The 27087-nt window shown below is 64.5% G+C and overlaps 1 protein-coding gene across 1 annotated transcript in view; it reads left to right on the forward strand.

The window, feature by feature from the left end:
* Window positions 1-27087, forward strand: part of KCNQ1 (potassium voltage-gated channel subfamily Q member 1) — a 314470-nt gene that overhangs the window by 202235 nt on the left and 85148 nt on the right. The window lies entirely within an intron of this gene.

Raw genomic sequence — 27087 nt, forward strand, 5'->3', positions numbered from 1 at the left:
GACGGGGTGCCGTTTCCAGGACGTGGGTGACCAGGAGGAGGAAGGGCAAGGAAGGGCCAACTCCAGGACGTGGCTTCGGCGGCTGCAGGGCCGTCTGTTGGTTGTGGAGCTGCCGCAAAGTGCCACTGGCTTGTGCCACTGGCTGGTGAGCTGTCAGTACCACTCGTGTGTCGAGGGACGGGCAGCTGCTCCTTGGACTCCCTGAGGGGCTAGCGCTCACGTGGTGTGGACCCAGCCCCGGGCTCCCAGGGGGTGTTAATCTGTCCCATCGCCTGGGGCAGGAGGCCCCCGAGGCACCCGTCCCTGAAGCCCCCGCCGGGCACCTGGGAGCTGCGTGCTCAGGATGTAGAACTGACAGCCCGCGTCTCGCGCAGCGGTGCCAACACGCCTGTGTCTCTAGCACGGACGTGAGATGATGGAGACGCGCGTTGAGCCATCGCAAGAGGCGACAGGGGTTTTGCCCACGTCATGCCAGGCGCACATGTCCCCAGAGCCTAGGGACTACAGACTGAAATAAGACGTCAGCAAAGTGGTCTCTGCCCGAGGACCCTCCTGGCTGGGCCACCCCCCGCCCCGACCCGCGGTCAGTGTGCTGCCTACTGGGTGGCAGTCTTGCCTGGCGGCCCAGGGCCCAAACCCCTGCCATAGCCGTTGAAACCGGGGCTGCCAGGACAAGCCTCAGGCCCTGTGCTTCGTGGCTTCAGAGAAGCAAACAGCCTCAGCATGTGTGACCTTGGAGGCACCCACGTGCCCCCTCGGGCACATGTACCCAGCCTTGGTCTCCCACAGCCGGCTCCCAAGCCTCCCATTCCCTGTGTGCCGGGGCGGCCGGAAGAGTGGGGTCGGATCCCGAGGTCCCGCTCCAGGAGACGGCACAGGAGCCGACCTTCCGAAGTGACTGCACATGCAAGATTCAAAGACTCAAGACCAAGCGCCCCCGTGGTTCGTTATCTTAGCGCAGTGGCAGCCTTGCGAAGGCGCGCGTGTCGGCAGCTCTCACGTCCAGCAGATTTGCACACACAGGCATATGCTCCCTGGCTCAGCTGCCTTCCGGGGCCAGGCGGAGGTCAGGCCTCCTTCAGGCCAAGCCCACGCTGGCCTTGCACGGGGACAGCTGAAGGCCGGGAGGAGGCCACTGGCCTTGGGAGAGCCTCCCAGAGCAGAGGCAGCCCCCTCGAAGGTCACCTGGCTGCTCTCTGCGAGGGGAGTGGGACCCAGGGCCCCAGGGCCGGCCAACAGCGGCAGTGTGTCATTAACCCCTGCCTGGCTGCAGCTCCGAGCTCCCGTCGGGGCCTTTTCTGAGTGTCCTTCTTTGGGGACCTCTCCCTGGGTGCCAGGACCCGAGAGTGGCCACGGAGAATGGGAGCTGAAGCACAAGTATCCTTGGCCACACCCCCTTGGCCGGCCTGGCTTCCAGAACCCCAGGGCCCTGTGCCTCTGGAGGGCTCTCCCTGTCTCTCTCGCGGCCTGTAGGAAGCTGTACGCCTGTGGCATTTGGGCACTTGTCTCTAGCTTTTCTCACTGAATTGAGTTCATTTGGAGAGTTTGCTGGGGGTTGGGGACTGGCCCTGACCCCAAGACCATGGGTGCTTGGCATGGAGGAATTGGAGGTGGGGTCTCCCCATCCCAGAGGCCAAGCCAGCCCCCACCAGCCCTGCCCTCCACCGCCTTCCAGGGCCGAGAGCAGAAGACAGGCACAGCTTCCCTCCCAGAGCCACCACCGGTCCCGGTCCCGGCACCTGCGGAGGCCGGGCTCAGAGGCAAGAACGGGGTTTTGTCTCCGGCAGTTTGTAAAGAGTTAAAAAGGCGGGGAGGGACCCGGCGGGGGCCTGCTTCAGGTGATCCGCTCTGAATGTCAAGGGGACGAGCTGCCAGGGCCAGACCAGCTCCAGAGAGACGACAGGACAAGTGACAGAACACCCAGCAGCATCCACGACTAATTCCTTCCCCGGCTTGTCCGGCCGAGGAGGCCGCGTTAAAAGGCAGCGCCTTGGGGGTTGAAAGGCTGCCCGCGGGGTCCGTGCACAAGGGGACCCCGAGCCTTCGCCGCCTTTGTTCAAGGCCGCTAATAAGCTGCCTCCCACTGGGCACTTTGAGGGCCCGAGGCTCCAGCCGGCTCCGCCTCGGAGCCACAGCCGACCTCTCTCCAGTCCCGCGGCCGAGGGGGTGCCCGTGCCTCCTGTCCGCCCATGGTACGAGTGGCACGAGCAGATTCTATCACGAAATATTTCTAAGGATGGACATCCCGGTGGCCAAGAGGCTTCTGGGGCTTTTCTCCTGCGAGTCTCGGTGGGAACCTCCCTGCGGCGTGGGACGGGCGGGTGGCGCAGGCCTCGGGGGTCACAGTCCCCATCCCCGTGGGGTCTTTATGAGGACCCCCCACACACACACGCTGCTGCGGGGCAAGCAGCGCCGGGCAGTGGTTCTCCAGCCACCCCAGCCCGGCCAGGTGCTGGCTGAGCCTTTGAGGAGGCAGCAAGGTCAGCCCGAGCCATCTGTCTGTCTTTCCCTATGTCCCCAGCCCCTCCCAAGGCCCCACTGCCCTTCACGGGCCCCGCCCTCTGGGGACAACCTCACTGTCAGCCTGGCTCTGCCCACGTCTTCCGGGAGCTTCCCTGCCCACTGTCCCCCACCACCTCAATCCCCAGGAAGTCATGTGGCCCAGCCTCTTGCGTGAGGGGCCCCTGCATGCAGGGGGCACACAGACAGCCTCCTGAGCGCCTGCTGGCACAGGGCGTGGGGAGCCACGAGCTCCCTGAGAGCGGGGCTGGATCCTGAGGTCCTGGTCTGGCGAGTCTGGGCACAGGGCGGGGATGGGGGGAGCACAAAGCCAACCCGCCTATACCTCGGAGCCGAACTGACACCACGTGAGGCTGATGGTGAAGACAAGTGGGGTGGGGGGGAGGCGAGGGTGGCAGAGGACAGCAGGCAGCGGGTAGGAAGGGCCGGGCCTGACTCCCCAGCCCATAGTGACAGCCTCCCGGTGCAATGGGCGGCTCTGGCATGAGGGTGTGCCATGCGTCCACGCGGGGGGGTCTAAGCAGGGGCCGTAGGGGTCCTGAGAGACGCCTGGAACAGGCGGAGCAGCTGAGTCTGGGTCTTGTTGGGTGATGGGGGCCCCAGACTGTGAGCAAGGGGTAACCACAGGCAGTGTGGCTCTGGGGATCCCCTCCTCCTGTCCTGCCGGAGCGGGCGTGGCCCTGACTGAGCCTGCGTCCATCTGTGGAGCTCCACCTGCCTGGCATCCCCACTGCCCCAGAGCGATGGTGCCAACAGCACTGTCCCCGTTTCCTGTTTGGATGAGCGAGGGGTCACAAGTCTCAGGAGGCTCTCAAGGGATCTGGGCACGTGAACCGCCTTGGGGGCACCTAGAGGGGTGTGACCCTACTCAGGCCAGGCTTGACCCCGGCCCTGGCCCTCGAGAGCTCCCAGCAAGTCCCTCCCTCTCTGAGCCTTGGGGTCCACATTCGTCCTGTGCAATAAAGTGACCCCCTCCTTGCTGCACTAGGTGGGCGGCAGGGGTGGTGTGCCATAGGTGAGACCAGGTGGCCGCCTTCTGTGCCTGCCCCATCTGGAAGCCCCATGAAGATAGCCCAGGCCTGGTCCAGTTCATGGACAGTTCACCTGTCCCTGGTGCCCCCCGGGCTGCCGACGTGTAGTTGAAAGACAAGGCCAAGGCTCAGGGGGGGCATGTACCGGTTAGCTTTGCTGCAAAACAAACTGTCCCCAAGTCACACGGCCCCGCCCGGTTCCAGGCAAGGAAGAGACGCTTCCTCCCCGGATGAGAAGGGTGAAGGCACGTGGCAGAGGGCATCGACAGGCACAGGCGGGTGTGCCAGCCTTCACGATCGGCCCCAGGTCTGGAGGAATATGCCCTTGCCACTGCGTGGACCAGAGAGCTCAACCCTGCGTTCGCCGCCGCACCTGGAGCCCATGCTCCGTCCACACCAGCCGTCACCACCTCCACACACAGCCCCGGGTCCTGCCCAGGGGCCCCATCCTTCCGACAGAAAACCACCTCTGGACCTGGACACCCCGGTCCAGTCACGGGGGGGCCACAGACCAGGAGTCCAGGAAGGAAAGACAGCGAGAGAAACACGCACGCCCGCAGGCTCGGGGGGTAGACGGTCCTCCCGCGGGGTCGGAGGATCGCTGTTCGGTGTCGCCTTTCAGCACGTGGCCACTTGTTCTGGCAGGGCGGAGAGCCCTCCCGCTCCGCCAGGTGACAGTGCTAAATCCTGGGGAGCGACAGCCATCCTCCTGCCTGGGTTGGGTTTCTGTGGAGCAACCGGGGCTGACAGCCGGGGTCCCCACCGCGCCCGCCCTGGGGCTGTCTGTGAGCCGCCGAGTGTGTGTTGAGGGTTGGGGACTGGAGCTGAACCTCTCCCAGGGAAGCTGATGCTGCTATCAGAGTGGGGAAGCTGGAGCTTTGTCACCAGGCAGGCCCCCAGCAGTCGCTGTCCCCACCTCAGGAGAAGCGTGGGGGACCCCTCTCGTCATGCTCCCCCCTCCGCCCCCGCCAGGAGGCAATGCTGTGATTACCCTGGGCTCACAAATGAGGACCCGGGGACTTACCCAAGGAGAGAGAGTGGGGCTGTGACAGAGCCAGGGTCACCAGCCCCACGGGGAGCAGGGCCTCTAGGGTCCAGTTTTGGGCCTTGGCACAGAGCTGGTGGCTTCGTCCTGCTGTGCCGCTTGCCAGCTTTGAGATCTCGAGCAAGATCCTTAGAGGCCCGAGGCTCAGTGTGCTCAGCTGTAAAGCGAGGACACGGTGGCCTCTGTCACAGGGAGTCGGCCACTGACCCAGGCTCCAAGGGCAGCTCCTGGCATAGCTGGGGCTCCGAGATGGACAGTCTGTCAGAAGCATCACGCTGGGGTCTGTCGTGTTCCCAGGGCACCCAGTCTTCGGGACAGTCAGCCGGCCCAACAGTTAAGCGTGTGACGTGCTGAAAATCACGGACGTGCCTGCTAAACGCAGGTCTTGAACCAAGGCCTGACCCGATCCTGCCCCGTTTCAGGCCTGGGAGCTTCGGCCCCACGGGCACGAAGCTGGGAAGTGGGGAAAGCGCGGTGCAGCAGGGCAGCGGCGTCCATGGCGGGAAAGGGGGCCAGCCGCGCGGAAGCTCCGCGTCCACCGCCCCTCCCAGGCCCCCGGCCACGGCCACCTCGGGAACATCAGAGTGGGGGCGCGGCTGCAGGGCCAGCTCTGAAAGCACTCCTGGTGTCTGCCAGTTGCTCTGGCTTTTTGGTGACCTGACTTCCAGCGCCCAAGACCGGCCGCAGCTGTTCCACTGCCTTCCATGGCGTCGTCCGTCTGGGGCCCCGAGTTTCCCTCTGAGCCTCTGAAGTAGGGGCCCCAAGTTTAGCCGAGCTTGAGCAAGCACCTTAATGAGAGGGTCCCTAGGTTCAAAGGGCTTGCCCCGAAGGCCCCAGGCCAATTTGCCTTTGCGCCTTCCCAGACGCCCCCCCGCCCCACCCCGGGAAGGCTGGCTGCAGCATCGCCCCCCGCCCGCCCTGGCCTGGGCTCTGGCCTCCACGGCTGGATTCCCACGTCCAGCTGAGGGAGGTGTGGGGGAGGCGGGGGGAGCTGGGCTCTCTGAAGCCAGTCAGCTTGCGCAAGCGCTGTCCCCTTGCCCCAAGGGCCGGTCACCTGCCCGGCTAATCATCCCGGGGCCTGCGGGTCAAGGAGAGGCGGGAGGCCAACTCCTCGCTTCTCAGATTCTGCTGAACTAACTGAAACCCTAACCTTCGGGCTTCCCCACTAATTTGTGATAAGGCCTCGCCAAGAAAAACAGCAGGCAAAAGACCCCTGATTTCTCCACGAATTCCAGAGCGCTTGGTTCATTTCAGCAGGGAAGGGGCCCCGGGGCGGCCGTGCGTGCAGAGCCACCCCCCTGTGGGTGCAGGGCTGGGCTGGCCTCTCGGGAGTGGCTCGGGAGGACCACCTGCCCGCTCCCAGGAGATGGCTTCCAGCTGGCAGGGGGCAGGAAGCCGAGGGTGGTGGCGCGGTGGCTGGGACGGGGCTGCGACTGCTCACGTGGCGTGTGTGTGTGGACATGGCCCCCTCGTACAAGGAGGCTTGTCCAGCCCGGCTCCTGGCCTGAGGACCCCGGGGTCCCCAGATAGATTTGGGGGAGGGGCCGGTGCCCTGAGGATGGGAGGCAGCCACCCATCTGAGCGAGGGACCGGGTTGTCCTGGGGACGAGGCTCTCAAGCGGCCCAGATGCCCCACAGGGGCCATCACGTCTCCCTTAGAGCCGGGGAGACCGAGGCCCAGGCGGAGAGGGGACCCCACCCCACCCCACCGTGGCCCACATGGCAGGGTGGTGGCCAGGAGCCCAGAGGGGCTCTGGGTGGGACCCTGGTGACGTGCCGGTGGCCTGAGGCCCAGGAGATGGGGAAGGCCCACTCCCGGCAGGAAGGAACATTATTTGAGATTTCGTCCGCAAATCACATTGTTTCTGCGCTGGCCTGAATTGGAGCTGACCCCAACAGGGAGAAGTGGTGCTGCGAGAGCCAGCCTGTCTTCTGGGCCCCAGGCCGTGCCCTCCCTCCGCTCAGCAGGTAGCAGCGCCGGGCCAGGCAGAGGGACACCGCCCCACAGCCCCAGAACCAGGGCCAGATTTGCCCTCCCAGAGGCTCAGGAAGAGCACCTGGGTGCCCTCTCATCAGCTTCCAGCAGATGTCATACCCCTTAAAGGGGGGCAGGATGCCTTCACCCAGGGCCTTGGGCTGCCCTGGGTCTGTCCCACGGGGAGAGGGATGGCTGCGGACACTGGGCTCAGGCTGTCCGTGCCTGGCGCCCCATCCCCAAGGGTCTAAAAGCCTGAGTTGTCTTTAAACATCCTGGCAGAAAAGCCCGAGCCTGCCTTCTGCTGCCCCGTCTAGTTTACGCCCAATTCTGAGGTTCCGTGGTGATCACTTCCGCCCGAGGCGGCCGAGGCAGGGTCCACTCTGGGCTCCGGGGCGCCAGCCCAGGGACAGTGGGGTTCCGGAGCAGCGGAGGCCTCCAAATCTCCGTGTCTGGGAAGTCGGGGGCCGCTTGGGGGGCACGAGGGCCTCTGGGGCAGGCACCCCAGATCCGATCTCAGCCAAAACCTGTCCGAGGTTCCGTCTCCTTATCTGCGGACCGGAGATGGAGCCCTGTGTGGGGGCAGGACTCCGCAGAAAGCAGACACACTGTGGGATTATCCGTGTGGGCGGGGTGTTGGGAACCCTGGGGCCTCCGGCAGGAATCCGGGGCTAATGGCCTTGCCTGCGCGGAGCCTACCCTGACTCAGAGGATGGAGGGAGGGGGAGGGTCCTGGAGCCCTGGGGAGCAAAGGTCAAGTGAACAGTTTACCTTGAGGGGAGGAGCGGGGACCCAAGATGGGGTGGGGGGTGGTCACGGGCAGCAGGGAGGCCCAGACCCGAACCGGAAGGCTCCAGAAAGGAGCCTGGAATGTAACCCGCGGAGACCAGGCTCCAGGGCAGAGCGGGCCCGTGGACGGGGCTGTGGGGACTGGAAGGGTGAGCGGGCAGCATCCAGGATTCAAGGACACGTCCATGGGAAACGCACGTGGCTGACCCGGGCCCCTGCTTTGCTCACTCCGTGATGGGGTGGAGACATGGGCGGGTGGGCGATCCTTCCTCTGGGGAGCCCGGGGGGGGCAGGGGGTGGGGGTCGAAGTGGAGGCAGGGCGGGGGGGGGGACCCCTGGCCTCATTGGGCGCCCTCCCTACGCCTGGCCCCCTCCTTGTCCCTCCGTCCTGTCCAGCCCAGGGCCTCCGCAGGTCTCACGGTGGCCTGCCCTCCCCTCCCCAGGCAGGCCTCTCCTCTCTTGCCTCCTCGGCCTCCCACCCCCACTCTGGCTCTGCCTGTGGCTCCTCCCAGCCCTTCCTGTGGCCCCAGGTCCATTACCAGCTCAGCTCAGACAGCAGCACGCTGGGGTCGGGTGGGGGGAGGGGAGCTGTCGTTTCTGCCCATCAGGGTCCAGGCCACTTCCTCCTGGAGCTTCCAGAACCACCCGAGGAAGCCCGTCCACACAGCGGGGCCTTGGGGAGGACAAGGGCAGGGGCCGGGGGCCTGGTCCTCGCAGAGGCTGGCCCAGGGAGACAGGGATGGCCCCTATGGTCCCTGGGGGCTTGGGCTGGGGGAGGGGCGTCCCAGGAGGCCCCACCAGGGCCAGCGGCAGACCAGCTCCGGCCTCAGGGCCTCGGCAGCCCCCAGCCCCTCTATGGCTCCCCACGCCCTCGACAGCCCAGAGGACCAGCCTCGGTGGATGCTGTTGAGCCACCAGAAACTTAATCTATTATTACACAGAAACTTCTGTGAAGTCAGGGGTTTGAACTCCCCAGAAGTGTTTGCCTGATTTGGGGCCGATAGCGGGTGATTAATGCTGGTGATAAGGTGTTGATTGGTTCTGGGAGCTGCTGCAGACACAGCGGCTGTTGTGCACGACGCTGGCAACTGTGCCGGCCAGAACAATGGCCCGTTTATCCACCGCCGCTCCCGCCGCCCGCTCGCTCTGGACACAGGCACAAAGGGCGCTGGGGCCAGGGACCCCTGAGCCGGGCCTCCCTCGAGGGCAGACCCCGGGGCCAGCCCTGTCCCACCGGAATCTGCCCCTCGCACTCCTCCCAGGAGTGTCCCAACAGGGTGGAGCCACAGGGCTGGTGACAACATTCTTGGGCCTCGTAGCTATACCTGTGAAATGGGGCCATGATGTCCCCGCCCCGAGCTGCGGGGCTGCTGGCAATTAAATTAGATCAAATACCCCGGTCCTCACGGAGGGACACGCGTGCTTTGTTTGACAAACGGGGACACCTGCTCCAGGTGCAGGGCTGGCGCTGCAGAGTCTATACAGATTGATAGGACTTTGACACGAAATTGACACAAATCAGCGAGAATGGATACAAAACTGAGAAACCGACACATACCGGAAGGGCCGATGTCCCACCAGGAGCTGTGGACAGTCATCAGATACAGAGGGAAATGTATTCAGCGCTTCCGTTTTTATTGAGAAGCAAGGAAAAAGCCAGGGCCGGGCGGTGGATGGGGCCTGTCCCCGATCGAGGCGGGGGCGTGCTAAGGGAGGGGGGCCGACGTAGCCGGGACTCTGGGTGTCGCCCGAGGGTGCTGGTATTGGCTCTGAGGTCGTCCCAGGCCCAGCCTAGATGGTAGCAGGGTCGCCAGCTGCAGAGGGGGATGGGCTGCCCGAGGGGCAGGGGCGAGGCTGGGAGAGCTGGGCGGAGGCTGCTGGGCCCCGAGGGCGGGCGGAGGCGGGGCAGTGGGGAGGGTGGCAGGTTCCCAGCCTGTTAGAAAGGAGGCGGCTTTCGTGTCTTCGAGCTGCTGTAACACATTCCCGCAAACCTTAGTGGAGTTAAACAAAGATAGATGTATCATCTCACAGGTCTCGAGGTCGGACGTCCAAATCGGATCTCAGAGGCTGAAAATTAAGGTGCCGGTCAGGCCGGGCTGTTTCTTCCAGAGGCTCTGAGGGAGAGTCTCGTCTGTGCTTTTGCCAGCTCCTGGGGCGCCCAGACTCCCAGGCTCGGGGCCACCTTCCTTGCAGCTCCCTGACTTTGCTTCGGCCTCTCTTCCCAGAGGGTGCATTGTAGGAGCTGGAAGGGGAGCAGGACGGCTCGCAGGGTGGCGGGGCTGGCCACACGGGGCCTGGGAGGTTGACCCTGTCCCCAGGCAGCGGGTGCTGCCCAGCGGGCTTGGGTGGCCACAGCTGCTCCTGTCCCGGCATCACTGCAGAGGCAGACTCGGGGGTGGGGAGGGCAGCCATGTGTCTTGAATGGGAAGCTCAAGGGAAAGGGAGCTGCCGACAGGAGCCCGGCCGGTGGGCCCCGGTTGTCCTGGCAGGATCTGCCAAAAGGAGCAGAGCCCTGGCCTTGGTGCTTCGCTGCTCCAGCCACTGAGCTTAAAGGAAAAGGAGAGAGGCCTTGTCACCATTTGTTCTAAGCCACCTCCTACCTCTGGCCACGCTGAAGGCAACCTCTGGGGCCCTGGGCCTGGCGGGAGGAGGTGGGGCTGGCCAGGTGTGTCGTTCCCCCCCCCCCCCCCGCCACCCCGGCTGTTCCCAGCAGGGGAGCCACCCCACTGCCACCCAGGCTGTCCCATCCAGGGACAGCACTTAGCTCCCCGATTTGAGGTCTGCTGGGCTCCTGGCGACCTGACTCAGGTTTGCAGGGTACCACCGCCCCTGCTCCCGCTATCACATGGGGAGACCAGTACCACGATGGCCTCGTCCCACAGTCAGAATGCCGGCCCCTCAGGAATTCAGGCCCTGGTGAGTCTGGCACATTCCAGCTGTGTGTCAGCGAGAAAGTCCCAGGAAAGGGCGCCAAGGCCACAAGCCACCCACCACCGCGCCCACCTCGCTCTGGGCACAGCACAAGGATGCCAGCCAGGCTCTCCCCGTTGGGCGGGTGGACTTCACTCCTTGTCCCATGTCCCCTCTCGGCTCCAGGCAAGCCCCTCCCTCGGGTTCTGCCTTGTGCTGTCCGATTGGACCTCACTGCTGCCACATGCGGCCCATCTTCTCCGGGGACCATGCAGCACAGAGGAGAGGCAGAAACCAGCCCAGGGAGGCACAGGTTGGGGTGCCGTGGGGGGGGGGCGGGCGGTTCCGTCCAGCCACCCTGACACTGCTGTCCAGGAGGCCACCGACGGCACCCTCTCTTCAGAAGCTGCTAGAAGCTGAGGCCATCTCTGTCCACCTCTCAGCCTTGGGTCTTCTGGTTGAAAGGGGGGGTGGGGGGACCCCACTCGACCCAAGCAGATCATGGGACTGCTCCCCCCAGGACAGCAGCTCAGCTGGAGCTCGGGGGACGGGGCCTCGGAGGTCAGCCACCAGCCCCATCCTCGGCCATGGCGGTTGCCCTGGGTGTGTGCAGGGGTGTGTCTGTGCGGGGTCGGGTGGGTGCATGGCGGTAAGCAGGTTCCCTCTTTCTCCCCCCACCCCCAGCCAGTGCCCAAGGCACCATCCCCAGCAGAGCCCTGTCTCCAGAGCTTTCTCCCCAGGAAAACAGCAAAGGGCAATGGCCATGCCACCAAGTAGGCCAGGCTGGGGGCACTCGGGGCACCACCCCTGCGGCTGGCACCAGGTGGGCTCCATCCTGTCATCGGGCCATGGGTGAGCAGGCCGGGCCCTTGGCACTTTCTGCTCTCAGCCTCCTGCCCGACCCTGCGCAGCTCTCACCCTGGCATCCCTGATGTCCGAAGGCCATGGTCAGCACGGCGGCCCACGAAACCCCTCGAGCCCCCGCCCCTGGCTCCCTCCCTCCCGGGCGCTGGGGCTGCAGGGTCAGCTCTCCCGTGTCTGCCTGGGTGTCCAGGGCGCCCGGGAGGCTCCTGGCTTCTCCTCCCGCGTGCCGGTGCGGGGACCCTGTACCTTCCCGCCCGGGCCAGGCCCGAGGAGCCGCGGGCGACAGGCCCTGCAGCTGGGAGCGAGCAAGGGGGCCCGAGGCACCGCTTGCTTCCGACGGGGCCCGAGGGGCGTCTGACCTTCCCGGCCACGGGGCAGCAGTTGCGTGAGCACGAACAATGGCCCCAGTGTGCGAGGTACAAGCCGCCTTTTCTTCCCCACCAGGCCAGCGCGCTCAGCTCCCAGCCTGGCTTCCCTTGAACAAACATATTTATTGCGGCCGCCACCGAGGGCCTCGCCTCGCAGCCGGAGCCCGGGGGCCTCTGTCCCACCCACCAGGGCCCGGGGAGGGGACCCCTGCCCTGACAGGCTCCCCCAGACCCCCTGCCCCACAGGCCCCAGCCCCCTGTGCCCGAAGCAGGGTGGCTCCGGTCCCCCGCCCCCGTGGCCTCTGGCGCCCCGCTGGGAGCCCGTGACCACACACAGGCAGCCCCGCGCCACAGGCTCGTGGGAGGAGGGGCTGCACCTGAGCCCGCCCTCGGCTGCCAGGCCTCAGCTTCCTCCGCAGGGAGATGGGTGGCATCGCCCAGCCTCGAGTGTCTCCAGAACCACCACGCACAGCCCTGCCCGCCGTCAGGGGCTGGGAGCACCCCTGCCGCCCTCCGGGGCCCCTGCTCCCTGTGCTGTTCCAGGACCGCTTGTCCTCACATCCCACCCCCGCATCAGGAGGGACCGGCCTTCCTGGCCCCTCCCCGGGGAGCCCCGGAGGGTGGAGTTGGCCCCGCTCAGCACAGGGGTCTCCACTTGCACCCTCCGGCTCTTTGCCTGGCCTCCCTTCCCCACCCGGCAGGCTGATCAGCCCCACCGCCACCCCGATGCCACCCAGCCCGGAGGACTCGGGAAGCCTACCTGTTTTTCAGTGTCTGGAAGGGGGACAGAGGCATCCTTGTCCATCCCCCAGCCTCGGGGCCAAGAGGGCCTCTTGGGGTGTGGGTGCAGGAGGTGAGGGGGTCCCACGGATGCCTGAAATGCCAAAGAGTGGCTCCTTGATGGGGGCCAGTGGTCCTCCAACCCTCAGGGCTCCCCCAGGCCCCTGCATCAGAAGGAACCTTCTCTGGTCACCACCCTGGGGAGTGCCAGGGCTGCGATAAGCCCAGACGTGACTCCAGGGTTTGAGACCACATGAGGTTAAGGATGACTGGGGCTGGGGGTCCCGGGGCCTCTGGACATTGGGACAGTATCTGGGCCCTTCAGTTTCAGCATCCCTGGGCATCTAGGGCCTGGAGAGCCCAGGTCCCGGGCCCGTGAGTTTGAGGAGCCTGGAAAGCCTTAGGGGTCAAAGGGCAGCCAGCACTAGGCAGCGAGCAGGGGCAAGGTGGGCTCCAGGGTCGGGGCACTGGGCGGGCAGTTGTCCAGAAAGGAAGCCACTGGCTTGGAGCCCAGGGTGGGAGGGCGTTGGTGTGAAGCCTTCACCGTGGCGGGCTTGCTCAGCTCAGCCCCTCCCTAGGTTCACGGCCTGCAGACCCCACCCCAGCCCCTTCCATGTGTCCCGTGTGATCTCCTGCCAGGACAGAGCCAGTGGGGCAGGGGCTGCCGCCGACCCAGGTGAGGCCGGAGCAAAAGGCGGCCTCCTGAGGCTCACACACCTGCCACCTGCGTGTGGCCGCCCTGGTGCTGTGTGCAGGCGCCGGGCCGGGTGGGGCGGTGGGACGGGACTTGACCAGCGCCGATGCTCGAGGCTCAGGGTCCCCGCAGCACAGGCGGGGACGGGGCTGGAGCCCGGTCAGCCTCAGGGCACCGCTGGGGTGCTGGCCAAGGGTGGGGGGGAAGCACCGTGCCGCTTGTCTTCCCCGGGGTCCTGCGGGTCTCTCTCTGGCCAGATCTCTTCTGCCTGGGACCCCAAGACCACAGGAGGGGGAGCTGGAGGTCCCTGTCCCGTCAGCAGGGTCCAGAAGGATCCAGGCAGGAGGGCCTTTGGGCCTGGCTTTTGGATTGGGTGGGTCTCCCTGGGGGCCCGGGGCCGGGAAGGGCACGTCTAAAGGCGAAGCAGGGGAGCAAAGGGTGGATCTGGCCCCTCAGGGCACCTGGCGCAGGCCGCAGGGCTGCCAGTGGCGGTAAAGGGCGAAGGCTGGAGTCAGTCACCTCTGCTGGTCACTGCTGTCCTGGGCACGTCCACTGCTCAGAGGGTTCCCGCTGTCCCGGGCACCTCCACCGCTCAGTGAGTCACCGCTCTCCTGGGCGTGTCCATAGCTCCGTGGGTCACCGCTGTCCCCACTCGGTGTGTCACTCTGTCCCAGGCCCGCCCACCACTCAGAAGGTCACTGCTGTCCTGGGCGTGTCCCCCGCTCAGTGGGGCAGGCGGGGGGGGGGGGGGGGGGCAGGGATCCTGCCGGTTGCCTGAGACCTGGAAGGAGTTAAGCCCCGGCCTGGTGGGCTGGCAAACTCTGACTCACGAGCTATGAAAGCCTTGTGTTTTAAAAAATCAGTGTATTGGCTTGATTTTATAGATTTCAGGAGTGCTGCTGAAAATGAAAATCTCCTAATTGTATTTATGATCCCAGCGCGGATCCACCTGCCTCTGTTTGCAGCGAAGAACCTTCGTGTGACGCGCCGGGCTGAAGCCCCGTCCCGACGCGGCCCTGGTGGACTGCAAAGAGCAGCGGGTCCGGGCGGGACTCCAGGCGGGTGGGCAGGCTCAGGGGCTCCTTGTCCACCTCGCCGCCAAGGGGTGGCAGGCTGGTCTCCGGGGAGCCCAGCGGCGGCGGGGGGGAGGCCCATCTGAGCCCTGTCACCGCCGTTCACGTGGGGGGCCCGCTGTTGCCATCAGAACGCCCCGGAGCCAGTCTGGGGGCTGCGCGGAGGATGGGCGAAGAGATTGGCACCCACCCAGCCCGGGGGAGGCAGGTTTGGGGGCACAGAAAGGGTGCCGCACCCTCTTGGGGGTCAGGGGTGCCAGGGTGGAGTGTCCTTGCCTGGCCTTGACCCAGCGTCTGAGGAATGTACTTGGAAACGAAGGTGAAAAAGGAAAGCTTCAAGCAGTGGGGGGTGGAGGGGGGGCAGCAGAGGCTGGGGGCGGGGCGTGGGGAGCCCACCCCGCAGCCTCCCTGCCCAGGGGGTGGGCAGCAGCACTGTCATGAGGCAGGGCCATCACGGCGGGCTCCCTGAGGAGGTGATGTTTGCACTGAGCGTGACAGAGAGGCTGAAAGTGCCCCTTCCAGGCCAGGCAGCCGTGTGAGCAAACGGCGGTGGCAGGACCACCACCACCCAGGGCGTCTGCCCAGCTGTTCACCGGGCCTCTGCTCGCTACTCCCCGCCCCCCCCCCCCGGGGGGAGCCCCCAGCCGGAGCTGTGGGATGGGCTTGAAACTCCGTGACCTTGGAGGCCGGAGGAGGCGGACCTAGGCCCGCCCCGGCCCAGCGGGGACCCTGGGTCACTGGGAGGACGTGGGGCTTGGCCTGGAAAGGGCTTGCGTGGCCTCCAGGTGTGGGGATTCTCTGATTTTCCCCAGGGCCCCTGACCAGGCCAGGCTGTCCTCTCGGCAGACCACGTGCTGAGCGCCAACCACACTGACGCTGCGGGGGGGGGACTGGTCCCCCCCCCGCCCCCCCCCCCGCTGCCCCAGCCTCTGCACGCGGCCTTCCTTCCACAGGAATTCGGAGCAGGCCGCCGAGTGGGCTGTAACTGGACGCCAGGCCGGGCTGCCCTGTTGTTGCAGGTGCAGTGTGGGTGCCCACCGCCGGGGCCGGGGTTGGGGGCGTGCAGCGCTGGCTGTCACTCAGCGGCCAGGGAGGGTGGGGTCCCCCGGTGGGAGGAGAGGTGGGGGGGGCGCAACAGAGGACTGTCCGAGCCTGCGGCCAGGGCTTCCCCCATCGTCCCCGTCTCCCGGGGCTGACACGGGCCCAGCCTCCTGGGGTGACCGTGTGGAGGACGACAGGCCGGCGCCCCACACACGCCCGGTGTGTAGGGACAGGCCCTGGCTGTACGACCCCTCCCCAGGCTGGACAGGCTGAGCCAGTGCCCGTGGCGTGAGGCGCTGGGAGCCCATCCCACACATACCAGCTGAGGCTCTGGGAGGTGGGTGGTGGCTCCAAGGTCACCCAAGCTTACAAGATGACACAAGGATTTAAAGCCAGGAATTCTGGCTCCCAGAAGGGGGCAAGTCCACTCCATCAGTGGTCCCTGGCCACGTGGATTTCAAGGCGCATCAAAATCCATTATCCACCCCACGTGCCCCCCCCCCAAGTAAGTGGGGTGGCATAAAATGGCCACCTTGCCGAGTGTGGGAAAGGGCGTTTGAAAAGAGGACTTTGCTGTAACTCAGCGCCGCCGTTTGAGTCTGGAGTGTCTGGGACGTCGCCTCAGATCAGAGGAAGGAGCGCTGGGTTTTCTGGCAGGATCTTCATCGCCCAGGCCCTCTGCCAGCCCGCCCCCTCCCTGGCTCGGCTGGGCGGCGGAGTGCAGGCAGAGGTGGGGAGAGGGCATGCTTTCGGGAGCCCTCTGGGGATGTGACTTGGAAGAGGGTCCTGAGGGAAGCCAGCCCCTGCAGATGGGGCCAGAGGCCTCACCGAGGTGGGATCTGGCCCCTGCGTGGCGGGCAGGGGGTGCAGAGCCACCCAGGTGTCCAGGGCCGCCACCTGGGCCCACCTCCGCCTTGTCCTAAGGAGCTGGGCGGGAGGCCAGGAGCGGTGCCCAGCGGGGGCTGGCATGGCTCTGGTTTGCTTTAAAGGACTCATTTCTCTCTCCTTCTGGGAGATGGGCACCTTTCTGGGGGAAGACCCCTGGGGAGCCCCAGGCACAGCAGGAGCGAGGCTGGGGCACAGGATGGACAGGGGGCCGGGATGAGGACGGGGGGCCGGGACAGAATCAGTGACGTTTACTCTTTATTGCGTGTGTTTATTGTTTTGACAACTGCCATCTACCTGTAGAGCCACTTGCTCCGGTTGCAGATACACTCAGATAAGGAAACGGTCTACTTAAAGGAGAAACATGAAGTCAACAAGAGTGCAGGTGTTCAGAGATGCCCTGTGAGCGACAGGTGTGGCGGAGGACCAGGGGCAGGGCCCGGGCTGCCTCTGAACCTGAGGGATGGCCCCGGGGGGCTGGACCCCACGCCGTGGGTGCCCAGGTGAGCCCCCTGTGTCTGCTGTGACAAATGACCAAAACGTGGTGGCTTGACGCAACTCAGATTTGTCATCTTACTGCCCTGGAGGTCTGAACAGCCTCACGGACAAGGTGTGGCCAGGCGGGGCGGGAGGCTCCGGGGAGAATCCCGGGCCTTGTCCGGTTTCCTGAGGCACCCGCAGAGGCCCCGGCCCGTGGCCCCCTCCTCCATTTTCGCAGGCAGCCCGGGCCGGGGGGCCCCCCTGGGGTCCCATCGCCGAGCTTCTGCACAGTCACACTCCTTCTCTGACCCTGATTCCTCTGTCTCTTCCCCTTGTCACCACGCCGGGCCTGCTGGGATAGCCTGGGTCACATCCCACCTCAAGGTCACCCGCCTAGCAACCTTCATGCCACCTGCACCCGTGAAACCGCAGACACCCCTGGATTCCGGGGACCAGGACCTGGACATCTGCGGGCTGTCCTCCTCCCACGGCACCCTGGGCGGGGCCCCCTGAGTCTCCCTTCACCTGTCACGGGCCATCGATGGGAGCTGAAGGGTCCCTCAGGCGGCTGCAGACCAGAGTGCGGGAGGTGGGCCGCAGAGGCAGGACAGGTCCCTGTGGGCTTGGCGGGGATGGCCCTCCCCCCAGCCAGGTCCCAGTCTGCCCAACTTGCTTCCTCCAGCCCCAGGCCTGACCTCCCTTGGGGTCTCTGTCCTCCCTTTAGCCCCCCCCCCCCCAGTACTGATGGAACATTCCAGAACATTCCACTGCCTCTTGCCTGCACGTATGACCCTGTGGCTGTGAGTGGAAGCACCAGACTACAGAACACGCCAGTCTCCTTGAGGGGGCGGGCGGCGGTGGGCGCATGGCTCGCTGGGGCCAGGGCTCCCTTCCAGGACCCTCGACCTTCTCGGAGGACACACCTCTCTCCCAGCCAAGCCCCTCCCAGGCTCCTCGGGCAGGACCAGGGCGGTGGCTGGTGCAGGAACCCCCAGAGCCCCCAGGGGTGCCCTCCTGGCCCCGCCGCACCGCTGCTCCCAGCCGTTTGTAACCTCCCAGCACTCTGGGCCCCGGAACATGACGGCTACATTGAAAGGTTAAAAAAGAGCTAAATACGTTCTGAAAACAAAGCCAGTTCTCCTGCCCCAGCCTGCTCTCGAGGCCCGGATGAGGTTTCCTGCAGAATGGGCGACCCCCCTCGCGCTCCCAGCAGTGGGTGGCTTGGAGCCCAGGCTGTGCTGGCTTGACCACAAGCTGGGCAGAATGGTCCAGGGCAGGGCTGCCTGGTGCCCGGAGCTCAGACACCACAGGTGGTGGCCGGGGGCCTTGGGCCCTTGCAGTCCCAGGGGGAGCGGGGTCCAGGGTGCCCTGTGCAGCCTGCCCGGGGGCCCATAGCCTCCCGGCTTCTGCAGCCCGTGCTGCAGCGGGGCCCTCTCTCCAGCGGGTCACCCGCCTGCCCAGCTGCACTGCCACCCATGAGCGACTCCTTTGAATGCTGGTCCAGGGGGCCCAGGCCCCCCGCCGCCCTTTCTTGGGGCAGTTTGCACTTTGCAGCGGAATCAATCAGAGGCTGAAGGGCCACGGTGGGGGGCGTTGACTGATTTGGCTTTTCTGGGGCTGAGGATGCTCCGTGGTTGTCCAGGCTCTGTCCTGCCCGGTCCCCCAGGAGCTTTGCAAACAAGGGCCCTGGGAGGAAAGGAGGCCTCCCCTCCCCCGAGCGCTGTGCATTCCGAGGGGCCCAAGCAGGTGCTGAGGGGCCAGCAGGGGCCTCCTGCCCCGGCCGCTGAGGAGCTGCAGGCCCAGCCGGCACAGCCACAGCGAGGGGCCCCGAGTGAGGAGCTCAGGAAGCCCTGAACCTCGAGGTTCAGGTGCAGGGACCGCTGGAAAACAGGGCATTGGCCACCGGAGGTCCCCCAGGGCAGGCAGCGTTGGGGTGTTGGGGGTGGTCGGGTCTCAGCCAGGACAGGGCTCTGTACCCCCCAGGTCGAGTTCCTGGGTTTGCGGTGAGCCCTTCACTCAGGCTGTGGACCAGGCTGAAAGGAGGCAGCATCTTCCTCGTCTGCCGGGGGGAGACCCCAGCTGTGCCATTCTCAACCCTCACTCGGGGACAGGCGTGTGACCAGGCCACCTCGCCAATGGGACGGGAGGCCCCCTAGCAACAGCCCCTGCTTGGCTAGGCTGTCCCTCTTGGGAGAGCTGTGTCCCCCGCGCCTCCCCCACCAAGTGGGGCTGATTGCGGTGAGGAAGGGTCTCCTGGCCCAGGACTCTGTGCCCCTTGAGTGGCTTCATGCCTGTCTTTCTTCACTCCTTTCGAGGCATCTTTCAAGCCCCTTCCCCTCCAGGACCTGGCACAGGCCACAGAGGAGAGCCTCCCGCGCTCTGACCAGCCGACTTCAGGGTTAGAAAGAGGCCTGGCCCCTGCGCAGCCCCCGGGCTCCTGTGTGTTCTCACGCCACCCGGCCACATCCTCCGGTGTCAGAGCCCCAGGCTTGCTGTCCTTCCACCCCCACCTCCCCGCCACCTCCCTGGCCTTGGCTCCCAGAGGCAGAGTGTGAGCAGGGAGAGGGTCCCCCAGAGGCGAGCAGCCCTGCCCGGCTCTCTCCTGCCCAAATCCTTGAGTCTGCAGGTGGCCCACGGGGCCCCCTCTGCGTCTGCCAGTGATGCCCAAGGGCGTAGAGGGGGGAGCGCTCCGAACGGACCTTCTGCTGCCCCCCCGTGTCCACTCAAAGGCCTTTCCCCGCTGCCCACTGGGAAGTGCCCAACGCCCTCAGACCACAACCCAGAGGCATCTTCCTAGTGGCCGAGATGCACGCGTGTGTGCGCGCGCACACACACACACACGTGCGCACGTGCACATATATGCTCACACACAGCATTCTGCCATGGTCTCCATTCTAACTGAGTCTACTTTGTTTTAAATAGTTTTATTCTGACTTTATTGCTAATATTATCCATTGAATAGCTGAGTTATCATTTATAGCGGATATATAAAAGATATAAATAATAGGTAGGACATGATAATAATTATTATTTTAACTCCTTTTAAAAAGTGTTGAGAAGAAAAAATTAAAAATAAATAAATAAATAAATACAAAGCCTTGAGACCTGCAGTGCAGACACCTGCTCCAGCTCACCTGGTTCAGCCAGGTGTGAGCGTGGCTGTGATGTTAAAGTTCGCAGAGCGGATGAGTGGGTGTGCCCAGGCGTGGACTTCCGACTGCCACGAAAATGGGCATCTTCGGGAAGGTTCGGTGGAGGTGTGTGTGGCTCAAGGAGCTGATACGACCGGGAACATGACAGGAGGTTGGCGTGGCTTCTGTTCTCCGGCGGCCCCCTAAGTGCCTCAAGGGCTCTCGCTGCCTACAAAGAAAAGCCTGGACGTTCTAGGCCCGCTCAGGGGCACACAAGCCTGGCCCGTGGCGGGGTGACCCGGTTCACGTCCACTGCTTAGGTGAGGACAGCGTGTCTGGGCGCCCAGGTTCAAATTCATGACTTCTACCTCACGGCCAACCCAAGTGCACAGCTCCACCGGCCAGGGGCCCCCGTGGTGGGTTGGTGCCTGTTCAGTCCCCACACTGCCCCCGGGACAGGAATGTCACGTGGGGCCGGTCCTTCTGGTGGGGCAGGATGTTTCAGGAGAAATTACATCGGTGTCCTCACAGGACGGCAGCTGCAGGCCTGCCCCTGGGGGCCTGGGGGGGGAGGGGGGGAGGCCTGGGAGCTGGCGCCGGTGTGTTCTCACGTGACCCGGTGCATTCTCCAGGGTACGAGGGGTGCCACCTGGGCCCCTTCTGCACATGGGTGGTCCGCGCGCCTGACGAGGTGCCGGCCCTGTGTCGATAGGTTGTAATGCCAGCTGAGCAGCAACCGCGCTCCCCGCACAGTCCCTCGTACAGGCAGCCTCACCCGTGCAGAACCTTTATTCCTCCGCGTCCGCTGCCGAGTGAGTTTACCGCATTTCTTAACTTCAGTGGGAACGGTGCTTGGGACTGCCTGGACTCCACAGATTACATTTGGGGGAGACGGCCTCTCTGTCGGGTTGTAAGCTCTCATCCAAGACCAGAGATGCCCTCTGCGCTGCCTCGGGGACAGCGTCTCAGTCCTGCACTGGCATCTGGGGGCGTGCTTGGAGGACGGCTTCTGTCGTTGCCAGAACACACGCCCTCTCTCGCGCTAAGGGAGGACTCCCTGTGCCTCGGGCTTGACTTTTTGCTGGAGGAGAGACGTGCCGCTGACGTGAGCACGTTCATCTTCTCTCTGGCCACTGTGCTGGGCATTCGTATCCGTTCTAGTGATCAATCTGGTTTTGTGCTAATTTTCTGAATAGAGGACGCCGTCCACTGCAAACACTGCCGGTTCTGCCTTTGCCCTCTCAATCCTCACCCGCGTCCCTTTGGCACGGCGAGATCTCTGGGACCATTTTTAATAGTGCGGGGTCAAGGACACCCTCTTCTTGGTGCAGGCCTCCATGGAAGGGTCTGGAAAGTTTCTCTGTTAATTGGTTTGCTCTGGGTTTTGATCTATAAACTGCCCAGCTAAGGAAGTGCCTCTCCATTCCTGCTCTTTGGAGACGGATTTCTTGCCATGATTTTGAACCTCCTCGAATGCTTTCTGTTCTACCGGGGGGTTGATCATTCAATTCTTCCCTTGCGGTGAGAATCACGTGGACAGGTGTCAGGTGTTGAACCCTGACCCTCCTTCCTGGCATAAACCCTGACTTGCCTTTCTCCTTTCATCCCATGTCGTGTTTGGTTATCTGATATCGTGTTGAGCATTTCTGCCTCTGTGTTCGTAAATGAAATGGGCCTGCAATTCCATTTTCCTACCTTTTCCTTGTGCGACCGAATCAACTTCACTAGCCTCGTAAAATGAGCTGGAAAATGTTCTTTTTCCACTTTCTGCAACAGCTAGTAGAAGGAAGAAGTTCTGTCTCAGGTGTTCTCTAAAACTTTGGCAAAGCTCACCTACAAAGCCACCCAAGTGTGAGGGTTTTTTTTTTTTTTGGGGGGGGGTCTTTAGTTCCACTGCAATTTCCTCTCCTTCTCTCCTTCTCCCAGGACCGATTTGGACACAGTATCTAGTTCTAGGAATACATCCATTTTATCTATGAGTTCATGAACTCGCAGATATCCCTAATCCTCCTTTTAAAGGTGATTTTCGCAGGTTCCACGGAACCCTTCCTCACTCTCTCAACACAGGCATTGCCCTCTTTGGTCGGGCGACACACCTCTGTCCAAAGGGTTCTCTATCGCCCCTTTTCTTTCGCAAAGCAGTGTTGCCGAGGTCCGTGCGCCTTACGACTCTTTGCCACGGGGTTCTAAGGTATAACCCACCCGCAGTTTTGGATGGCCTTTAAATTTTTAAATGATGAAAAAACCTCCAAAGAAGAATAACAGTTCTGAGGCACCAAACTTCTCGGAAGTTCCAACTCTAATGCCAGAAGGTGAGGTTTCCCGCGTGCAGCTACGCCCCACCGTTCAGCCCCTGCTCACAGCTGCTCGGGAGCCCCGGCAGCGGAGCGGCGTGTCCGCACGTCCTGCGTCCGGTTCCTCATCCGGGCGTTCAAGGGCGCGTCCGCGGTGGCCTCATCGTTGGCCCCTCTCGCCTCGCCTGACCCTGCATGCTTGTCGCCTCCCCGTCCACCCTCCTCGGGTGGGCCGGGCAAGGTCCCGGACATGTCTTTGGACCCGGAGTGCTCCCCAGACTCTCGCGAACTTGAGTCGACTTGGCAGCTTTGCCCTCTCTCCAGGCACTGACCCTGCTCAGCCTCCCTGGGTCGTGGTGCCGTCTGAGCTCATGTGCTGGTCCTGGGGTAGACGCCGTGCTAGGGGAAGGTGCCATCCCACGGTGAGGTGGGGGCGGGGGTGGGGGTTGAAGCTGGGGGAGGTTGCGTAACGGAATCCCAGCGTCCTTCTCAAGGCCGCACCGAGAGTTCCCACGTAACCCCTCGCCCAGTCTCCCCATCGTCAACATCTTCCGTCGGGATGACCATTGGCCACTACTGAGGTCCCCACTGCATTCGGATGTCCCAGGATCCCACCGGGGTCCCCACGACAAGTAGTCATCCTGTGTCCTCAGGCTCCGCTCGGCTGTGACACTTGCTCGGGGTGACCTTGACTGTTTTAAGGGGGACTGTCGGGTGTTTTCTCGGATGCCCGCCGATCGGGATTTGTCCGTGGACCTGGGTCGTGTGCTCGGGGGCGGGGGGTGGGAGGGAGGCCCCCAGAGGGGAAGCGCCTTCTCAGGCTGTCGCATCTGGGCACACCTGCCACAGTAGCAGGGACTGTGGTCACCGGGCCCGCGGGACTCCAGGTTTCCCCACCATCCACTTGCTCTTCTCCCGCTTCCGGTCCCCTCCGATGTGCCAGGGTTGTCTCTGGGATGAACCCCGAGAGCCCCGGGGTGGGCAGGTTCGGGAAGGGACCCTTGGGAGAGTGAGGGCTGGCCTCCGCCCGGCTCAGAGCCGTGCCCCTGGTTGCGGGGGCGGGGAAGCCGGGCGGGCAGACCCCGTGTCAGGCCAGACGTGGGAATCCACACATGGCCCCTTCTCAAAGGCGGGTGCTGTCCCCAGGGCCCCTGCGGGGTCCTTGGGCCTCTTTCATTGGGCACATCCGAGCCTCGCCTGGCCCATGGTGGAAATGCAAATCTAATTAGTCTGGCATTGAGCCCGTCTTAAAAGTATTAACAGAGCCTTAAACTGTGCTGTTGGACGGGGATGAAGAAACGCCTTAGAAAGAAATTACCGGATGGTGACAAAGCCCCAATGTATTAGCCTCTCCAGTGGGGGCTGTGCAAAGGACGTTAATTACTTTAATGGGACTTATTTTGCTTCGTTGCCCAAAGTAATTGGTTTATTAACCTCTCCTTTCCTTTGGGGGGAGGGGAAGGTGCAGGGTCGGGTGGTGGCCCCGGGAGAGCCTTGCCCGGCGCTCTGCCCCCTGGCCCCGCGTGCCCAGCCAGCGGCAGCCCAGCCCCCACTGCCCAGGAGGGCGGCCGGCGCCCCGTCCATCTGTCCTTTTAGCCGGGCCCTTGCTGTGGGTCCGGCCCTGGGAATGGGGCCGAAAGAGGAACGGGCCCTCCAGAAACGGACCGAAGCTGCCTTCGGGAGCCCCGGAGCAAAGGGGCGTGGCTTCAGGAAGGTGTGGACACGTCGTGGGGCGTCCCTCGGAAGGGCCCGGGTCCGAGCGGGCAGAGGATGCCTGGAGGAGGGGCGGAGGGCGTGCTGGGGACAGAGCACCGCGCCGCAGGGGGTCAGGGAGCTGGGGAACAGGGCGTGCGGGCCGGGCAGCCCAGCCTGGGGAGCCGGCTCGCTCAGACAGCAGAAGATTGAGTGATAACGTTTGCCTTTCAAAACATCCCTCCAGCTGGAGCACTCACCCGGCTCAGAAACAGCCCGGGGGTCCGCCACTCCTCCCCACTCACAGGAGGCTTCTGCAAAGACGCACAGGCCTGGGGCCCTGAAAGCGCGCTCTGGTCTGCAGAAGGCAGCTTACACTGGTCCTGGGCCCTCAGGGCTGGGGGAGAGCCGGCTCTGCCCTCGTGGATGCCCGGCGCCATCCTTGCCCTGGCCCAGGAGAGGCCAGAACAGATGGGAGACAACCCCGCTTCCGACCCCCAGCTCCCTGAGTGCGGTGGGGGGGAGGGGGGAATGGGGCCAGGTCTCCTTGTGTTCCCAGACCTTGGGGGCACTGGCCTTGTCAGAATGTGCCCCCCCCCCCCAGGGCACATGTGCCCTCTTCATGTGGATCCCAGGGACACGCCCGCCCCACTGTCCAGCGAGAGTGGCTGTGTGTCGGGAGCACAGGGTCCAAGGGGCTTGGGCCAGGCGGCCAGGGGCTGCGTGGCTTCGGGCCCCTAGGCATACCTCCCCCAGGCAGGCTCTCAGGCTGGAATGCCCTGTGCCACCCTCCCTCCAACTGAGTGCTAGGAGCCGGCATGCAGGTCTGGATCCCAGGTGCGACAAGTGTGACAATGAGGACCAGCCCGGGGTCCGGGCCAGCGCTGACCCAGAGGTGGGAGCTTTAAGGTGGCCTGGAAACTGGGGTCTCTGATTCCCTCCCTACCTGTCCCCCAGGTGGGGACACGGAGGCTGCGGAGGCCAGCCGGGGCCCACTGTGGGGACCCCCACCCCCATTGCCATAGCAGGCCTGGCTAGGTCACAGTGCACGGGCCCGGGCTGGTTCCTGCTCCTTCCCTGCTTGGCCAGTGGCCACAGGCCTCTCCAGACCTCAGGGTCATCGGTCATGTGAGACAGGCTGGGCCTTCCTCGCCTCTGCTGTGAGCAGTGCCCTGGGGGTGGCGGGTATGCAGGGCCGTTGTCACCTTGTCCTTGAGTTTCACTGTGCACCGAGGGGCCAGCTCTCGCCCTCTGCGCTGGTCAGACGTGAGCCATGAGTGTGGGGAGGGCGGGTCAGGCCTCCAGTGCAAGGGGTGGGGTGCAGGCTGAGCCGAGCAAGTTCCTGCTGCCATCCTTGGAGTCCAGACCAGCCTGGTGTCCCAGGCCCGGTTAAGGTACATGGGGCCTTGGGAGGAAGGAGGCTTGGCGCCTGGCCAGGCATCACCCAGAACGCCAGCTCATGGATAGGCCACCCCCCAAGTCTGGGGGGTCCCAGGTCCAGGTCTGTGCCGAGAGCAGCCAGAGGCGGGGACTCCAGGAAAGCTGAGGCTCGTCCGGTGCTCTGGGGGGGCCGTGGTCCCAGGAGATCAGAGTGTGACCGTTGGCTTGTGGGTGGCCTGGCAGTGTAGGGATTCTGGGTGGGGGTGTGTGTGTGGGGGGGGAGACAGGGGAACACTTCACATGGGTCCCAGACAGCACTTTGCCCCTAGACGCTGGCGCAGGACCCTCACCAACAGCGCCCAAGGCCAAGCCCACATCAGCTTCCTGTCGAGGTGGAAGGGCTTTGCGAGTCCCACACACCCACGGGGTGACGTGTCTGGTCCCCACTCCTGAGGACAGAAAAGCGGGGCCCCTGGGGCCAGGGTGGGCACCTCCTCCACTCCCTGCGGTCGGCCTGCCGGGCCCCACTGAGGTGCCCCGGGAGCCTGGCAGGACCCGCCCGCTCCTCACCCCCGGGCTCGCCCATCTGGAGACGCCCTCTCTCCAGGACGTGGGACGGCACTGCCTCAAGTCCAACCCTCTCCCTTTCCTGCCCGGAACCCAAGGGGCTGCAGAGAGCGTCCGGGCCGGGCTGGCTGGCAATTCGCAGGCTTTGGGAAGGAAATGCCCACAAATCACGTTCCTAGAGGAAAATCAGCAAGAAGCCCATGTAATTCTTCTTAGACATCAGGGGTTTTCTCTCCCTTGTTTTAATCAACAAGTTCCCAATAAGTCATTTCAGCGAGGCCATTACGGATGGTTCCTAATCTCCGGGGGCTGCCCGCGAAATGGGACCCCCGGCTCTTTCGCTGAAAACGCTTTTCTTGTTTTCTTTCTCCGGCGCGCTGGAAGCAGGCCAACTCGCCAGTTCCATTAACTTAATGAGGGCTGACAGCCTGCAACAAACGTCCTCGTAATCTCCCCGGGATTTAAATGGGGTTCTCCCGAGCCGCCCGCTCACACCCAACCTCGCCGGCTCGCTCCCTCTGTCTGCTCACCCGCCCCCGCCCCGGGGACAAAGCGGGGACAAAGATGCGTTTCTTCCCAGCCCCTCGGCCCCAGGCAGCCGCAGACTTGGAGGCTGCCCACCCAATTTGGGGCACCCCAGCCGCTCTCCGCACACCCTGGGAGGGGCCGGCCCCCCGCCGTGCTGATTTCTCAGCAGCCTCTAGTCTCCAGGGCACAGAGCTGCCCAGCGGCGACGGCTTTCCCGGGCTCCATGTCTTTCCGAGGCCGCCTCAGTCCTGGTCGGCCCTGTCCCTGGAGGTCCCTCCCGTTCCTGAGGCCTCCAGAGCACAAGGAATTTGCTGGAACCAGCTGGAACCCAGCATGGGGACCTGTCCGCAGCTCCCACCCCCCACCCTTTCCAAAGACTCCTAGGAGGAAATGGACACTGACACTCGCAAGGGGACAGGGTCACAGGGCAGGGTCCCAGCCCAGCCCCAGGAAGGGGGCGTCGGGCCACATGTCCAGGGTGGGCAGCAGCCGCATGTCACCTCCTTTCCCTGATGTAAGGACTTGCGTCTCATCTGTGGCCTCAGGGAGCAGTGGCGGAGGCGCCAGACCGGGTGGCCCAGAGTCATGGCCACCTCAGCCCCGCCCCCCAAGCAGGGCCACGCTGGTGTCCTCTGTGGGCCCCGAGATCTCAGGCCATCAGCCCGGGAGCACAGCCGTCCCGTGCAGCCTCGAGGTCAGGGTCAGCGGCGTCTCTGGGGCTGTAACCCTGTGCAGAAGGTGAGTGGATGCGGGTGAGGCGGGGGCCACCGTGTGTTGGGGAACTGTCACCGCGGCAAGGGCTCAACCCTGCGGAGGCTGCCTGTTCTCCCCCGCGAAACGAGGCTCCTGCGCGCCACACGTCGGGCCCGCGTGGGGTCGCTGCAGTCACCGCGGTCGTGGGTTCTGCCCTTTCTGTCGCAGTTTGGTGGGACCCTTTTCTGTGGGGACAGGGGACAGCGCTGCCCACTCCCTCCGCCGCCCGCATCCACCACTTGGGCCACCAGCCACGTGGGCCTGTTTCTGTCACTCCCTTGGCTCCT

The sequence above is a fragment of the Phacochoerus africanus genome, chromosome 4, assembly GCF_016906955.1.
Source record: "Phacochoerus africanus isolate WHEZ1 chromosome 4, ROS_Pafr_v1, whole genome shotgun sequence".
NCBI classification, from domain to species: Eukaryota; Metazoa; Chordata; class Mammalia; order Artiodactyla; family Suidae; genus Phacochoerus; species Phacochoerus africanus.